Source organism: Hibiscus syriacus, unplaced genomic scaffold (assembly GCF_006381635.1).
Source record: "Hibiscus syriacus cultivar Baekdansim isolate YM2019G1 unplaced genomic scaffold, ASM638163v2 tig00110328_pilon, whole genome shotgun sequence".
Lineage (NCBI taxonomy): Eukaryota > Viridiplantae > Streptophyta > Magnoliopsida > Malvales > Malvaceae > Hibiscus > Hibiscus syriacus.
In genome coordinates, this window is record NW_024062685.1 from 1,301,932 (window position 1) to 1,311,946 (window position 10,015).

Consider the following 10,015-nt stretch of genomic DNA (forward strand, 5'->3'; position numbering starts at 1 on the left):
TGAGTCTCACAATTAGAAGTGTCAGGGGCAAGCCCTGAATATGAGAAGAGCTTACCTCGTGAAGCAAATCAGTCAAGCATCAATTAATGAAAGAGTCTCAAAAAAACAACTCTGGTAGCTCATTTAAGCCAATGACAGAAAGGGGCATCAAGACCACAGCAAGAAATGAAGCTTTTCTACCGAGACTATAATGTTGATGAGAAACAGACAGACACAAATACGAGATGATTGGGCAGATCTCCAGGAGTTGCAAGATACTACACCAATATCTGAGTAAACCATGGAGAAGAATGGTCAAGAGAAAGAAGACATGGCTCTCCACTTTGGAGTAAAAGAAAAATTGAATCATCATTTGTGCATACATGAGAACATCATTTGCATAAAAGAAAATGCATTACATTGCATTCGCATTTTGCACATAAACATATGGTTTTTGTAGATCTTCCAATGAAAAGAGAAGATTCATGGTATCAAAATCCCAATAAATGTAAGCTAGAATTTAAACCTCAAATATAGAGAGTCACATTCAGGGAGGCAAACTCCCATATTCGAGAGATATGAGACAAATGTGCACAAGAAAAATTGATTTTGGAAGATTATCTCGAAATCCAAATATTCAAGTATGATCTTTCAAATTTTCGAACATATACTAACAATTGGTAATGTTTAATTTACAAATATAATATTCCATTAAGAAGAAGCGAAACATGTCCCTCTTTTCCAAGATTTGATATTCCCTGTGACAGCAGAACAAGTCTGCCTGATTCAATCTTTCCTTAGTGACAGCGAATGGATCAACTTCTCCAGATCTTATATTTCCTTCAGAAGAAGAGGAATATGTCCCTCTTTTCCAAGACTTGATATTCCCTGAGTGACAGTGAAACAAGTTTACCCTGATTCAATCTTCCTTGAGTAACAACGGAATGGGTCAACTCCCCTAGATCTGATATTCCCTTCAGAAGAAGCGGGTCATGTCCCACTTTTCCAAGATTTGATATTCCTTGAGTGACAGCAGAACAAGTGTGCCCCGATTCAATGATAAACTCCCCCAGATCTGATATTCCCTTCAGAAGAAGCGAAACATATCCCTCTTTTCCAAGATTTGATATTCCCTGAGTGACACTAGAACAAGTCTGCCCCGATTCAATAGATCAACCTCTCCTAGATCTGATATTCCCTTTAGAAAAAACGGAACAGGTCCATCTTTTTTAAGATTTGATATTCCCTGAGTGACAGTAGAACAAGTCTACCCCAATTCAATCTTCCCTAAGTGACAGCGGAATGGATCAACTCCCCCAGATCTGGTATTCCCTTGAGAAGAACGGAACATATCACTCTCTTCCAAGATTTGATATTCCTTGAGTAACAGCGGAATAAGTCTCCCCAATTCAATCTTCCCTGTGACAATGGAATGGATCAACTCCCCCAGATCTGATAATCCCTTCAAAAGAAATGGAACATATCCCTTTTTTTCAAGATTTGATATTCTTTGAGTGACAGTGGAACAAGTCTGCCCCGATTCAATCTTTCTTGAGTGACAGTGAAATAGATCAACATCCCCAGATATGATATTCCCTGAGTGACAACATAACATATCCCTTATCATATTTCAAACCTTGAAGTTGACCAGATGAAAAACACATTGTCTCATTGTCTTTGCCCTATTCTTGTTGATACAAGAATGATCAAAGAGGGGCAGTCATCGACACTCATTTTCATCCCATTCGATATATTATTTATTATTATTATTATTATTATTATTATTATTATTATTATTATTATATTATTATTATTTTTCATATCCAAGTACAGCCACCCAAAATCGGGTCCAGTTACATAACCCAAAACCCGAAGCCCAGAGATAGATCCAGACCCGATGGCAACCCGACCCAGTTTGAAATTCACCACTGCCATACCCACGTGAAATCACTTCAACACGCCACCAGCTACTCCTGCCACCACCATCCCATGACCACTGTAGCCCCATACTGTCAACGCCTCAACTGTTAATTATCATGCCCTGCCACTGGCAACAAATCCAACAATCCACGGCAACCAAATGAGCAAAATCAACCAAATCAGTAAAAAAATATGATATATTATGTAATGGGTATATAACCCAATGAACATAATAACAGTGTAAAGGGAGTGGATAGTTCCTTTTGAAGTTCGAACAAAAAAAAGCAATAAAAGACAGCTACATTTTTCAAGCATTTTTTTCGAAGTATCAGCAAAAAATTTCCTTTTTTCATACGAAACAAAGCGTAAAAATGCCAAAAAAGAGAAATAACTGGATATACCGTTCAGTCGGTGAGATAAGACGATGATTGAGATCTCCGTTCGAGGATCCAAACGGTTAAAATGGAGGAGGGGATCCGGCAAGCAACATACCAAAGAATCGAGTCGATCAGACAGCGGACGGTGGAGGATTAAAGAGAAGAAAGTCGAACAGTCTTAGGCTATTTTGCGACGATCGGCGCATCCCCTGAAAAACAGATCCCAGATCCGAGACGGGGATGCCGAGAAGGATCTCCGAGTAAATTTTGGTGGCAAACAGCCACTGGTGTCTGTGGCCACGCGGCGACTGGTATGACAGCCATCGACAGTGAGTGACCGGCGACCTGTCGATTTTCTCTAGAGGGGGGAGTCACTCTCTCCCTAAAAAAATTTAAAACTAATTCAAATGAGAAAAAAAAAAGAAAAAAAGTTGTATATATAAACAAAGTTTCGGGGGGAAATGCGCTTAGGCCCCCTAACTTTGTCGCGTTTTTGCAAAGAGGTCACTAGGGGACCATTTTTGTTTTCTTCCCATTTTCATTCATGCTTTATAATTTTTGGTTTAATTATTGTTTAGTCCCCCTAACTTTAGCGTGTTTTTGCATGTTAGTCAACTGTAGGGACTTTTTTGTGATTTACCCACTTTTATGTATGTTTTATATTTTTAGGGTTAATTTTAGTTTAGTCCTTGCATGTTCAGCGTGTTTTTTGCATTTCAATCTTGTTGTGACTGTTTCATTTTTTTAAAAAAAATATTTAGGGATTGATATTGTAATTTTACTCTTTTTATTCGAATATGTATTTTTAAAAAATTTGGAATATTTATGAAATGACCCCTATATTTTTGCATGTTTGTATTTCAAACCTGAATGTGTTTTTTATTTATTTTAATTTGGCCATGTAATTTTAATTATTTTAATTCAGCCCTATGTCTTATTTATCTTATTTTAGCACTTAATATTGTAAATGTTCATTTAGTCCTTTGTATCCTTTATTTTATTTTAATTTTGGCATGTTAATTTGATTATTTATTCTTTAGTCCTACTTCTATTTTTTTCATGTTATTTGCATATTAGTTCATTTTAGTCCTAATTAGCTTCGCATGATATCCTTATAAGCATCACTTGACTCGATTTGAAATAAATTGACTAAAGGTAATATTCGATCATTTAAATATTGTCGTAAAGTGGTTGTCTTAACAAATAAGAAAGTTACTTTTGGTAATTTTAAAATGAAAGTCTATCAATTTAGTGACACGAATTAAATCGAATTCATTTTAAAATTTAGGAATCGGGAAAAATATCATGTTCTGTTAATTCATCGAGAAAGACTGTTAGATCGAATCTAAGGTCTCGTCTCGAGATATTTAAAAAATTGAACATCCTTATTCTAGTAAAATATCGGTAAAATAAATTGAACATCCTAATTGAACATCCTTAGAAACGACCAGAGGTTTAGATAATTCTGCCTAATGTTAGATCCTGAAGGCCTTGTGAACGTTGGATTTCCGGTTTGGGATACGTCATTAACAGCGGCTGCTGGTGTTTCGAGTGATTTCCTGGATTCCTATAACCTGTCATCAAGTTATGGCCATGAGCAGGACAATGGTTATTCTGGCACTATAGAGAAGCACAGAAAGCAGACAAGAAGCCATGATATGTTGTTTTCCCCTGCTCCGATATCGTTATCATCTCGCTGGCAGAGAAGTTACGATGTTTATATCGGTATGCATGGTCCAAAGCCTTCCTTATCGAGGTTTGCGAATTGGCTCCGTGCTGAACTGGAAATACAAGGTATGAGTTGCTTTGTATCCGATAGAGCTCGATATAGGAACTCCGGTAAGCAGACATGGGAGGGCAATGTATGTTTCTTCCTTTGGAGTTGTGATTCTAACTAGGAAGTCGTTCAGGAATCCGTATACTATCGAGGAGCTTAGATTTTTTTTTTGAGCAAGAAAAACTTGGTCCCGATAAATTTTGATCTGAATCCGGGTGATTGTCTTGTCCGGGACATCGTCGAGAAAAGGGGAGAACAATGGGGAAAAACGGAGGCGAGTTATGGGGTTCGTATGGAGGATTGGAGAAGGAGTGGAAGGAAGCCGTTCATGGCCTCGTTCGAGCCAATGAATGGAAACTGGAAGCTCCAGATGGTTGTTGGAGAGACTGTATATTACGAGCTGTGACGCTTTTGGCGATGCGGTTAGGAAGGCGAAGTGTCATAGATCGATTGACAAAGTGGATAGAAAAGGTAGACAAAGAGGAGTTCCCGTTCCCTCGAAATGAAAACTTCGTTGGCAGGAAGAAAGAATTGTCCGAGCTAGAATTTATACTATTTGGTGACATTTCTGGAGAATCCGAAAGAGGTTATTTGAGATCAAGGCTAGTCCGAAGAGAAAGAATTTGACAATCGGGTGGAGTAAGAGCAGTTCATTAGACGAAAGACGCAGGGTACGACAGTGGGAGTGGTAGCCAAAAGGGTAAAGAACCGGTCATTTGGAAGGAATCGGAAAAGGAGATCGAGATGCAAAGCACCAACAGGCAGCAGTGCCAAAGACACAGAAGTGGACGGAATGCACGAAGAAAGAGATCAACGAAATTCTACGGAAAGGGCATTGCCTGTGTCACAGGGGACTCCGGAACAGGGAAAATCGAGCTTCTGGAATTTGCCTATAGATATCACCAGAGGTATAAGATGGTTCTATGGATAGGTGGGGAAAGCTGCTACATTAGGCAGAATTATCTAAACCTCTGGTCGTTTTCTTGATGTCGATATCGGGGTTAGAAACTGCATAGACAAAAGGCGGATGACAAGCTTTGAAGAGCAAGAAGAGGCAGCCATTTCTCGAGTCCGGAAAGAGCTAATGAGAAACATATCTTTTCTGGTGTGATTGATATTTGGAGAGTGAAAAGGATTGGTGGGATCGGAAGCTCGTAATGGATCTTCTTCCTCGTTTTGGGGGAGAGTCTTACATACTAATATCAACTCGCCTTCCCCGTTTGATGAATTTAGAACCTTTGAAACTCTCATACTTGTCCGGAGTCGAGGCGATGTCATTAATGCAGGGGAGTATAAAAGATTACCCCATTGCAGAGATTGATGTTCTTAGGATCATCGAAGAGAAAGTTGGAAGGCTAACTCTGGGTCTAGCGATTGTAGGCGCAATCTTATCCTAGCTTCCTATAAATTCGAGCCGGCTATTGGATACCATCAACCGGATGCCGTCTAGAGACTTTTCATGGAGCTGTAGGGAGGCTCATTCATTGAGGAAAAACATATTTCTCCTGCAACTCTTCGAGGTATGTTTTTCGATATTTGATCATGCGGACGGACCGAGGAGCTTAGCAACGAGAATGGTCCAGGTTTCGTTGGTTTGCCCCTGCCGCTATTCCGGTTTCCCCCCTGCCGCTATTCCGGTTTCCCTGTTAGCCCTAGCTGCTCACAAGATACCTGAGAAACATAAAAGTGCCCAGTTTTGGCGAAACTATTCCGTTCCTTGACTTGCGGTTTTTCTTCGTATTACTCCAAGCGATTCGAGTCAGAAGCATCTTCCATGTTGTTAAGATTTAATATTGCGAGTAGTACCAAGGAAGGTTATATCCATTTCAACAAACTCATCAGGATTTATGCTCGGAAGAGAGGAGGTACCGGAGTTTGCATGCTGTGGTTCAAGCTGTAGTCGTAGTCGACCGTGCGTCGTTATCTCACCACTCGGAACATATATGGGCAGTATGTTTCTTGTTTTTTGGATTTGATAACGATCCTACCGTTGTTGAGCTCAAGGTGTCCGAACTGTTATACGTTGTCAAAGAAGTGATTCTGCCTCTTGCTATTCGGACATTCATGGTATTCTCCCGGTGTACTGCCGCTATCGAACTCCTCCAACTATGCACCGATGCTTTGGAAGCGGCAGACCAGGCATTGGTTACCCCGGTCGAGAAATGGTTGGACAAACACTTTGTTGGCGGCCTACCCGAACGAATGCACAATTGAATCCGAGTCTTTGGCAGGAGTTGGCATTATCGAGAGCCACCGTGGTGGAAACCAGGGCCAAGTTAATGCTAAAAGGGGGACAATTCGACATCGGAGACGACCTAATCCGGAAAGCCATTTTCATTAGAAACTCGATCTGTGGCGAGGATCATCAAGAAACAGTATCTGCTCGTGAAACTCTGAGCAAACTCACCCGCTTCTAGCGTATGTTCAGACTTTTACTTCACCATAGAGTTCTACATTTCTTGTTAGCAAAACTTACAGTAAGAATATAGAAAGTTTACTAATAAAATTCCTGCAAACAACAAATCATAGAAATTTTTTAACTTTGAATGAGATGCCCCACAGTTTTGAATGTCTAAGACTTGCCTTTTATGATTAACTTAATCGCCAACTGTTAAATCTGCCCATTTCCCTTCATTCGGACCGTGGTAATATAAGACCCTTTTTCATATTACCCCCGGTTTTGGTATTTTGTTTATAATAAAATATTCAAAAATTTTGGTAAAATATAGAAAAGTAAATGTATAAGAAAATTATTATAATTTTTAAACATTATAAAAATCAGAATATATGAACTTTTTATTCAAAATTACAAACTATTATTATTATTTTGTTAATTAATTTAGTTTAATAAAAGTTCAAATTTAATACCAAAAAGAATAAAATGTTAGTAGGACAGATTTTGCAAGAATGCGGCCCATTTCGCACTTAATTAAGTGAATACATACATATATACATATTTCACATTTGATGAGGTGGGATTCCGTGGGAAAGAAATAAAAGTTAGGGAACTTCGTATTTAGTATCTAAACTAATAATTTTGATTTGTTTTAATATCTAAATTTTCAATTTTCCAAAATCATACTTAACGTTCAGTTTTCATTTCATTTTAATATATCTTCATTAAAAACTTAACGTGTTTAGCACTTAAATTATCAGTTTAGGTACTAAAACTATTTTAGTGCCTAAACTTTTATTTTTTTTCAAAATTTAATGTTAAATTTTGAATTGGGTACTAAAATGAAATAAAAATTAAAGTTTTTAACGATCGGGTACTAATAAAAATAAAACTAAATTTAGGCATAATTTTGAAAATAAAATGAAAGTCTAAGTATAAAAATAAATCAAAACTGATAGTATTACATAATTTACCCTAAAAGTTATGTTAGTGGTAGAGTAAGCGACAGTGTATAATTTTGTGCTTATTTTAGTTCCATCCGTCTCACATCATTATTTACGTTTAGATATTATATAAAAAAATTATTTAATTTTTTTCAATTGAATGTTTAGATTTGTCAATTAAAAAATCACAAAAATTTATTATTTTCAAAATATTGATGGAAGTCTAAAAAATGACAGTTTATTTGCAAAAGATATTTGCAATTATAATAAAAATAACATGACCATCCCACTTCCACAATTATTTGAATTTGAAATTGTTTATTTTCTTACATCCAAATTAAACTGTTCAATTTAAGTTAATTAATTTTTAGCTTTGATACATAATTAAAGTTATTTACGAGTGCCCATGATATTTTTATAAGGTTTTGTTTGATAACAATCTAAAAAAAAACACATTTTCACAATACGTTTGTTAATTCAATTGAAAACAATCTTGTAATTTTTTATATAAAAATTGTGAAAATATTATATAGATAATGATTTATCATTTAATTTATGATGGATTTAATAAATTTTGTAAGATAAAATTAACTTAAAGTTATAATTATCAAAGAATGAAAAAAATAATAGATAATAACTTTTCACTTAATGTAGAATATTTAACAAATTTTCAAGCTATATTATTTTTTAAAATTTCTATTCTTTTAATTTGATGTAGAATTATAATTAGTGAAGAATCGATTGATGGTTGTTATCGATGAATTCTATCTCTATAAGGAGATAGAATAAAGAAGAGTTAAGGTGAAGTGGTTCAATTGCAGTCGCATTCTATCTCGATAATGGTCGGAAAGTTTTATAGATGTCACTAGTGTGTTGGCCAGATGCAGGGTTGTAATGACTACCCATAAACTGTTAGACAAAGTGAATATGATCATATGACGATGAATTTAGTCTTAGCATGTCATGAATATATGTCAAAAGTCACATCCATTAATCGCGATTTCCCCAAAATTTTGAAGACATCTCTAAGAAATATATGTTTTGAAGTGATTATCATATACGAAGATGATGTATATAAATATCTTTAATGGAAATAAAAAATATTTATTAAATAAATAATTATATTTCATATTTAATTTTAAATAATATATACTAAATAAATTTTATAACTCAAGTTAAACCTTAAAATTTTAATTTATTGAATAAAAGCTAACTCTGTTATTAAAATTTGACTCAATAATCTCATTTCATATATAATAATAATAATTTGATAAATCTTATAAAAGTTTCAAACTTGGTTTATCGAGAAGGATGCCTGTGTAAGTGAACACGACTCGACTAGTCAAGCACACCAAAACACATTCACAAGCGATCTTAAGGTCCATGTGTTCACACGTGGAACACGTGGTCTATTGAAGTTATAAGTCAATAGAAATACGTTTTATTTATGAAAAAGATATAAATATAAAATTTAAATTATTTTTATTTATAAAATTTAAATTATTTTTTTATCATCATTTACAATATATTTGTCTCGTACCTATTTCATATAATGCATTTATAAATATTATAAATATTTTTTATGAAAAAAGTATGAAATATGTCATCCAAACTCCCACCATATGTGTAATATTATTTCAATTGTCAATATTGAGTAATTTTACAATACAATCCATTAATTTAAAGCTAAAAAATAGTAGAAATAGACACAATAAAAATGTGATTAAAACATAACATTTTAGGTTAAATTAACTTAAAATGTGACTTTCTTCTTAACATTTTCGATTGTCAACTGAAAATATTATTTTTTTATAATATTTTAGATTGTAACCGAAAATTATATAAAGAATATCACATTTTAAATTGTATTTAACCTAAAATATTATATTTTTCTAGCATATTTTTGGTCGCATCCAGTTTTATTGTTTTTCAACCTTAAATTAGACTATTTTTTAAAAGAAAACTTTTTATATTTGATTTGGTTGACATATTTTATCAATATTTATGCTATTAGTTTTTTTTTTGGATATACATTGAGCCTTAAATTACAGAATATGTTTAATAAGCGGTTGATAAAGAATCCGTAGCGAGCAACTAAACTCGGAAAGATTGACCGAAATGATTCACTTTGAAAAAAAAAATATGATAAGATTTTATTTCAGTGTGTAACGGATATATCTAACACTTGTGGTGGGCAAATAAATCCTAAAAAAGAAGTAGAGAATGACATGTAGGAAATTTCAAAAGATGCAAGCGGACAAAAATAGCAGTATGATAAATTTCAATGGAATATTCAACCATGCCACCTTTTCTATTAATAGGTAAACTACATGTTTTATACTTTAAATATTACTTCTGTTCCGTTTCGATCATTCATATTTTTCTCTCAAATCATACCGAACATTTAGTTTAGTTTCATTTCGATCACTCATCGTTAAAAAATAATGGTGATACTGATGTGTCACCATAAGGTAATGCCACATCATCATTGAAATAAAAAAGACCTGTTAATTTTTAACAGAAATAAAACCAAAACATAACGTTATGTATGACTTTAAAAAAAATCAAGAGACAGAATGAAACAAAAGTAATAGTTGGGGTGCTAAAATGTAATTTTCCCTTG

The 10,015-nt window shown here is 34.5% G+C and overlaps 1 pseudogene; it reads left to right on the forward strand.

Moving 5' to 3' along the window:
• Positions 1-3,748: 3,748 nt before the first annotated feature.
• LOC120118824 lies at positions 3,749-6,605 on the forward strand (annotated as a pseudogene).
• The last annotated feature ends 3,410 nt before the right edge of the window (positions 6,606-10,015 follow it).